The sequence below is a fragment of the Anolis carolinensis genome, unplaced genomic scaffold (assembly GCF_035594765.1).
Source record: "Anolis carolinensis isolate JA03-04 unplaced genomic scaffold, rAnoCar3.1.pri scaffold_13, whole genome shotgun sequence".
Lineage (NCBI taxonomy): Eukaryota > Metazoa > Chordata > Lepidosauria > Squamata > Dactyloidae > Anolis > Anolis carolinensis.
Window position 1 is genome coordinate 14,679,941 of NW_026943824.1, and position 9,181 is coordinate 14,689,121.

A 9,181-nucleotide genomic window follows, 5' to 3' on the forward strand; every position below is an offset into this window, starting at 1 on the left:
GAATACTTTGTACAACTGGGTAGATAGAAGTATGTTGGAAGCCACTGTAGAAGCAACCATATATCACAATACATGTCTTATTGGTTATTTCTTGGTATATTACATGTAATATAAATAAACCATTATAATACTGCATTATTATTATTATTATTTTATTATGACACAGCAAACAAGATAGATATGCTGGATTTCGTATCACAAAATCACAAGTCGAACACTTCCCAAGTGTCTAGGACTGTGTGATTATTATTATTATTATTATTATTATTATTATTATTATTATTATTATTATTATTAAATGGCCAAATTCAATGCCTCACATATGTATAAAAATATACCAAATATCTAAATCAAAAACATATACAGTAGAGTCTCACTTTATCCAAGGTTCTGGATTATCCAATGCATTTTTGTAGTCAATGTTTTCAATATATCGTGATATTTTGGTGATAAATTTGTAAATACAGTAATTACTACATAGCATTACTGCACATTGAACTACTTTTTCTGTCAAATTTGTTGTATAACCTGATGTTTTGGTGCTTAATTTGTAAAATCATAACCTAATTTGATGTTTAATAGGCTTTTCCTTAATCCCTCCTTATTATCCAACATATTTGCTTATCCAACGTTCTGCCGGCCCTTTTAGCTTGGATAAGTGAGACTCTACTGCATGCGTCTTATTGGTTATTTCTTGGTATATTACATGTAATATAAATAAACCATTATAATACTACATCATCATCATTATTATTATTATTATTATTATTAAATGGCAAAATTCAATGCCTCACATACAGTAGAGTCTCACTTATCCAACACTTGCTTATCCAACGTTCTGGATTATCCAATGCATTTTTGTAGTCAATGTTTTCAATATATCATGATATTTTGGTGCTAAATTTGTAAATACAGTAATTATTACATAGCATTAATGTGTAATGAACTACTTTTTCTGTCAAATTTGTTGTATAACATGATGTTTTGGTGCTTAATTTGTAAAATCATAACCTAATTTGATGTTTAATAGGCTTTTCCTTAATCCCTCCTTATTATCCAACATATTCTCTTATCCAACATTCTGCCGGCCCATTTATGTTGGATAAGTGAGACTCTACGATGTTTTGAAAACATTGACTACAAAAATGTGTTGGATAATCTAGAACGTTGGATAAGTGAGTGTTGGATAAATGGGACTCTACTGTATGTGTATATGGGTCTGGGGTCAAAGAGTTTCTCCAGTTGCAAAAACATTGACTACTAAAAGGCAAACTGCGTTGGATAATCCAGAATGTTGGATAAGTGAGACTCTACTGTACATGTCTTATTGGTTATTTCTTGGTATATTACATGTAATATAAATAAACCATTATAATACTGCATTATTATTATTATTTAATGGCAAAATTCAATGCCTCACATATGTATAAAAACATACCAAATACAGTAGAGTCTCACTTATCCAACATAAACGGGCCGGCAGAATGTTGGATAAGCGAATATGTTGGATAATAAGGAGGCATCAAGGAAAAGCCTATTAAACATCAAATTAGGTTATGATTTTACAAATTAAGCACCAAAACATCATGTTAGACAACAAATTTGACAGAAAAAGTAGTTCAATACGCAGTAATGCTATGTAGTAATTACTGTATTTACGAATTTAGCACCAAAATATCATGATAGATTGAAAACATTAACTACAAAAATGGCTTGGATAATCCAGAGGCTTGGATAAGCGAGGCTTGGATAAGTGAGACTCTACTGTACTGTATTTATGAATTTAGCACCAAAACATCACGATGTTTTGAAAACATTGACTACAGAAATGGCTTGGATAATCCAGAACGTTGGATAAGTGAATGTTGGATAAGTGAGACTCTACTGTACTGTATTTATGAATTTAGCACCAAAACGTCACGATGTTTTGAAAACATTGACTACAGAAATGGCTTGGATAATCCAGAACGTTGGATAAGTGAATGTTGGATAAGTGAGACTCCACTGTACTGTATTTACGAATTTAGCACCAAAATATCATGATAGATTGAAAACATTAACTACAAAAATGGCTTGGATAATCCAGAGGCTTGGATAAGCGAGGCTTGGATAAGTGAGACTCTACTGTACTGTATTTATGAATTTAGCACCAAAACATCACGATGTTTTGAAAACATTGACTACAGAAATGGCTTGGATAATCCAGAACGTTGGATAAGTGAATGTTGGATAAGTGAGACTCTACTGTACTGTATTTATGAATTTAGCACCAAAACGTCACGATGTTTTGAAAACATTGACTACAGAAATGGCTTGGATAATCCAGAACGTTGGATAAGTGAATGTTGGATAAGTGAGACTCTACTGTACTGTATTTATGAATTTAGCACCAAAACATCACGATGTTTTGAAAACATTGACTACAGAAATGGCTTGGATAATCCAGAACGTTGGATAAGTGAATGTTGGATAAGTGAGACTTTACTGTATATACAGTAACTGTAGATTAAACCATTAAAATTATAAAAACATCAAACATAGAGTTGGAAGAGACCTCGTGGGCCATCCAATCCAACCCCATTCTGCCAAGAAGCAGGAAAATCACATTCAAAGCACCCCCGGCAGATGGCCATCGAGGCTCTGCTTCAAAGCCTCCAAAGAACCACACTCTGCGGCAGAGAGTTCCACTGCTGAACAGCTCTCAGAGTGAGAAAGTTCTTCCTCATGTTTTTTGTATATGATCTTTATTCAAAGTTTTATATATAAAAAATGAAAAAAAAGAAACATCTATATATGTATCTTGATAAGAAAATAGTGTTTTTCCATCCAAAGTGGGAGAACATTTATTTTTGTTAGAAAGTAGGAAAAAAGAGTAGAGAGGGGATAAAAATAAAATAAAAAATAAAATAAAATAAAAGCTAATTTTTTAAAAAAAGGAAAAATGTTGACTTCCATCTTCCTTTAACTGGTTCTACAAAAAAAAAAATTCTGATAGTCAATCAAATCCATATCCCCTTTGTCCTTATCCGATTCTAAGATTGAATTTATTCAGCAGATGGGATTAAATTTTATTTGTTTTAAATAGTCCTTTACCAGGTGCCAGTTGGTTTCTTTCTTAGGCAAGCCTTGACTTGAAGATAACCAGTAAGTAAGCCTATCCATGTTCATCACATCCAAGACTTTAATCAGCCATTCCTCCTTATTTGGGGTCTCTTTTTGTTCTTCCTCATGTTCAGGTGGAGTCTCCCTTCCTGTAGTTGCTCCTTCCTCCCTATGCCTTCCCCTCACATGTCTCCTCTCAGCCTTCTCTTCTGCAGCTAAACATGCCCAGCTCTTTCAGCCGCTCCTCATAGGGATTGTACCCCAGACCCTTGATCCTTTGAGCCACCCTTCCCTGGGGTCCTGTGGAAGGAGAGGCATGGCTCAGAGCGACCCTCCTCCCTTCCCTCCCGCCTCACCTGCCGCACCTGTCTTACCTGTCTTACCTGGCTCACCTGGCTCACCTGCTGCCTCTCGCCCTTTGGTGCCACCTGAACCTCTGCCTCGTCGGAAAGGAGGGAAGAAAAGAGGGAGGGAAAGAAAGGAAGAAGGAGGGAGGACTCTCTTGCCCGCCCCTCCCTCCCGGAAGAGGGAGATTTCCATCCTCAGAAGGACCCCTCCCTTACCATTATTTCCCAGGTTATGTTCCTAGTGGCATTCTCTCCTGACCTTTCGCCTGCATCTGTGGCTAATGGCATCTTCAGAGCTTTGTTGGAAATAAGGCAAGTGGGGTGTGTGTGTGTGTATGTGTGTGTATATATCTATATATATAAAAGAGTGATGGCATCAGGGCAGCGGACAAAACAACAAAATTACAGGCCCCCCAACCTCGAAATTTGACAACACAACCCATCATCCACGGCTCTAGGTTGTTACAACAAAAAGAAAAGAAAAATAAAGTCCTAATTAGAGGGAGAGGAATAATTCTTTTTATCCAATTACAAGGCTAAGTTCCGCCCACTTGGTCTCCTAGCAACCCACTCAGCCCAGGGGACAGGCACAAGAGTTTGGAGAGACCCCTAAGGGCCATCCGGCCCAACCCTTTCTACTATGCAGCAGGACACAATCCAAGCATTCACAACACATGGACAACGTATAAATACTATACAATACTACACAGGGACATAGACCCCCTCTACCCTCACCACTTTCACAGTACACAAACAACCAAATGCATACTAAACATAAAGACAACCATACAACAGACATTCAATACCACCACTACCTCAACCATTTCTCACCAACACCACCAGACAATGCCACAGCAACGCGTGGCCGGGCACAGCTAGTCTATATATATAAAAGAGTGATGGCATCACGGCAGCGGACAAAACAACAAAAGTAAACGCCCCACAACCTCGAAAATTGACAGCACAACCCCTCATCCATGCCACTAGGTTGATACAACAAAAAGAAAAGAAAAATAAAGTCCTAATTAGAGGGAGAGGAATAATTGTTTTTATCCAATTGCTGCCAGTTAGAAGGCTAAGCTCCGCTCACTTGGTCTCCTAAGCAACCCACTCAGCCCAGGGGACCCTTTACCTTAACTACCACCAATTCCTCAATACTTTATTTCCCATACCACCATACTTCGCCACAGCAACGTGTGGCCGGGCACAGCTAGTATATATATATATATATATATACACAGTAGAGTCTCGCTTATCCAACGTAAACGGGCCGGCAGAACGTTGGATAAGCGAATATGTTGGATAATAAGGAGAGATTAAGGAAAAGCCTATTAAACATTAAATTAGGTTATGAATTTACAAATTAAGCACCAAAACATCATGTTATACAATAAATTTGACAGAAAATGTAGTTCAATACGCAGTAATGTTATGTTGTAATTACTGTATTTACGAATTTAGCACCAAAATATCACGATATATTGAAAACATTGACTACAAAAATGTGTTGGATAATCCAGAACGTTGGATAAGCGAGTGTTGGATAAGTGAGACTCTACTGTATATATATACACACACACACCTGTAGAATAATGTCCATGTTCCTAGTGGCATTCTCTCCTGACGTTTCACCTGCATCTGTGGCTAATGGTATCTTCAGAGCTTTGTTGGAAATGAGGCAAGTGGGGATACCTGTAGAATAATGTCCATGTTCCTAGTGGCATTCTCTCCTGACCCTTCGCCTGCATCTGCAGCTAATGGCATCTTCAGAGCTTTGTTGGAAATGAGGCAAGTGGGGTGTGTGTGTGTGTGTGTGTATAATTAAGATAGATAAATAGATGCAGGCAAAACGTCAGGAGAGAATGCCACTATGAACATGGATATTATTCCACAGGTGTATATATAGATGCAGGCAAAACGTCAGGAGAATATGCCACTATGAACATGGATATTATTCCACAGGTGTGTGTGTGTATATATATATATATATATATATATACACACACACACACACACACACACATACACACACACACACACATATATACCTGTGGAATAATATCCATGTTCATAGTGGCATTCTCTCCTGACGTTTTGCCTGCATCTGCGGCTAATAGCAAGTGGGGTGTGTATATATCCTTACTTCTTAGCGGGGGGTTGGACTAGATGGCCCATGAGGTCTCTTCCAACTCTACTATTCTATGATTCTATGATTCTATGAATAATGTCCATGTTCCTTGTGGCATTCTCTCCTGACGTTTTGCCTGCATCTGTGGCTAAGGGCATCTTCAGAGGTTTGTTGGAAATGAGGCAAGTGGGGTGTGTATATATCACTGTAGAACAATGTCCATGTTCCTAGTGGCATTCTCTCCTAACATTTCGCCTGCATCTGTGGCTAATGGTATCTTCAGAGGTTTGTTGGAAATGAGGCAAGTGGGGTGTGTGTGTGTGTGTGTGTGTGTATATATATGTGTGTGTGTGTGTGTGTGTATATATATATATATATATATATATACACACACACACACACACACATACACACACCTGTGGAATAATGTCCATGTTCCTAGTGGCATTCTCTCCTGACATTTCGCCTGCATCTGTGGCTAATGGTATCTTCAGAGGTTTGTTGGAAATGAGGCAAGTGGTGTGTGTGTGTGTGTGTGTATATATATATATCCCTGTGGAATAATATCCATGTTCTTAGTGGCATTCTCTCCTGACGTTTTGCCTGCATCTGTGGCTAAGGGTATCTTCAGAGGTTTGTTGAAAATGAGGCAAATGGAGTGTGTATATATCCCTGTGGGATAATGTCCATGTTCCTTGTGGCATTCTCTCCTGACCTTTTGCCTGAATTCGACTGGATGTCCCTTGGGTTCCCAACTCTACGAATCTAATAATAATAATAATAATAATAATAATAATAATAATAATAATAATAATAAGGTAAAGGTAAAGGTTTCCCCTGACGTTAAGTCCAGTTGTGTCTGACTCTGGGGGTTGGTGCTCATCTCTATGTCTAAATCAAAGAGCCGGCGTTGTCCGTAGACACCTCCAAGGTCATGTGGCCATTGGCATGACTGCATGGAGCGCTGTTACCTTCCCACCGGAGCGGTACCTATTCATCTACTCACATTTGCATGTTTTCTAATTGCTAGGTTGTCAGAAGCTGGGGCTGACAGCGGGAGCTCACCCCACACCACAGATCCGACCCGCCAACCTTTTGGTCTATGATTCTGTGATTTGTGACCCTCTCTCTGAGGATTTCCTCCTGACGTGTGGAAGACCTGTTTTGGATTGAACCCAGAGGCATGTGTGGCATCGTCACCAGCTGCATCATTACTGGTGCTGCCTCCGTCATTGTTGATCATCAGATTTCTCGATTATCAGGAAGACTTTTGCAAGACTTGGCAGTTCAGGCGGGTATCATTTGAGATTCAGGAAGATTGCAATTTGCAATTCTGCTCCATGAATGGAGAGAACAGAGCAGAAGGGATTGGATACACCAGATGACACCAAATGGGGAGGGAGAGCCTAAAATGTGATGCAGTGGTGAAAAAAGCCAATGGGATTTTGACCTGCATAAATAGGAGTCTAGTGTCTAGATCCAGGAAAGTCATGCTGCCCCTCTCTTTGCCTTAGTCAGACCACACCTGGAATCATACTGTGTCCAATTCTGGGCACCACAGTTGAAGGGAGATGTTGACAAGATGGAAAGTGTCCAGAGGAGGGTGACTAAAAAAATCAAGGGTCTGGAGAACAAGCCCTATGAGGAACGGCTTAAAGAGCTGGGCATGTTTAGACTACAGAAGAGAAGGATGAGAGGAGACATTTATTCATTTATTTATTTACAGTATTTATATTCCGCCGTTCTCACCCCGAAGGGGACTCAGGGCGGATTACAATGAACACATATATGGCAACCAACAGACAAACAACATACAGTATAGACAGACACAGAGGCATTTAACATTTTTCCAGCTTTACGATTACAATGAACACATATATGGCAAACATTCAATGCCAACAGACAAACAACATATAGTATAGACAGACACAGAGGCATTTAACATTTTCCAGCTTTACGATTACAATGAACACATATATGGCAAACATTCAATGCCAACAGACAAACAACATACAGTATAGACAGACACAGAGGCATTTAACATTTTTCCAGCTTTATGATTACAATGAACACATATATGGCAAACATTCAATGCCAACAGACAAACAACATACAGTATAGACAGACACAGAGGCATTTAACATTTTTCCAGCTTCACGATTACAATGAACACATATATGGCAAACATTCAATGCCAACAGACAAACAACATATAGTATAGACAGACACAGAGGCATTTAACATTTTTCCAACTTTATGATTACAATGAACACATATATGGCAAACATTCAATGCCAACAGACAAACAACATACAGTATAGACAGACACAGAGGCATTTAACATTTTTCCAGCTTCACGATTCCGGCCACAGGGGGAGCTGTTGCTTCACCGTCCACTAGTGGCTGTACTTCCTCATTCCTTTCCTCGTGTTTTGCTGGCAGTTTTATGGTGTTGTAAATTAGTTAAATTAGCCTCCTGCATAAAGCGTACCTAAATTTCCCTACTTGACAGATGCAGCTGTCTTTCGGGGCTGCATAAGTCAACAGCAAGCCAGGCTAGTTAATGGTTGGAGGCTTAACCCAACCCGGGCTTTGAACTCATGACCTCTCGGTCAGTAGTGATTTATTGCAGCTGGTTACTAGCCAGCTGTGCCACAGCCCGACATGATGACTGCCATGTATAAATATGTGAATAATAAATAAATATTTTGGGAAGTCATAGGAAGGAGGGAGCAAGCTGTCCTGGATGCAATGGACAAGGGAAAGGAGATTCCACCTGAACATTAGGAAGAACTTTCTAACTCTGAGAGCTGTTCAGCAGTGGAACTCTCTGCCCTGGAGTGTGGTTGAGGCTTTTAAGCAGAGATTGGATGGCCATCTGTCAGGGGTGCTTTGAATGCAATTTTCCTGCTTCTTGGCAGAATGGGGTTGGACTAGATGACCCATGAGGTCTCTTCCAACTAGGATTCTATGATAGAGGAACTTGGTTGTTTTCATGCCCACAATAATCCATATACAGTAGAGTCTCACTTATCCAATATAAACAGGCTGGCAGAATGTTGGATAAGTGAATATGTTGGATAATATTTTGGACTTCGACTCTCAAAAGCTCCAGCTGCCAGAGATTCTGGGAGCTGAAGTCCAAAACATATGATAGAGCACAGGTTGAGAAAGATATACAGTCGAGTCTCACTTATCCAAGCTATACGGGCCGGCAGAAGCTTGGATAAGCGAATATCTTGGATAATAAGGAGGGATTAAAGAAAAGCCTACTAAACATCAAATTAGGTTATGATTTTACAAATTAAGCACCAAAACATCATGTTATACAACAAATTTGGCAGAAAAAGTAGTTCAATACACAGTAATGCTATGTAGTAATTACTGTATTTATGAATTTAGCACCAAAATATCATGATATATTGAAAACATTGACTGCAAAAATGGCTTGGATAATCCAGAAGCTTGGATAAGCGAGGCTTGGATAAGTGAGATTCTACTGTAGTTTTAATTGCTTAATCTACAGTTATATATTTTTTATTTAGATATGTGATGTTTTTTTATACATATGTGAGGTATTGAATTTTGCCATTTATTATATTGT

At 39.0% G+C, this 9,181-nt stretch overlaps 1 protein-coding gene across 3 annotated transcripts in view; it reads right to left on the reverse strand.

Annotated features, from left to right (window-relative positions):
- Positions 1–4,802, reverse strand: part of scnn1b (sodium channel epithelial 1 subunit beta) — a 48,741-nt gene extending 43,939 nt beyond the window's left edge. The window contains exon 1 of one of the 3 annotated variants that reach the window (XM_062964527.1): positions 3,495–4,802. The gene's annotated coding sequence lies outside the window, so the exon portion shown is untranslated. Of the gene's footprint in view, positions 1–3,476 lie in introns of all 3 variants that reach the window. The other 2 variants (XM_062964525.1, XM_062964526.1) reach the window with 2 other exon arrangements.
- Between the last annotated feature and the right edge of the window lie 4,379 nt (positions 4,803–9,181).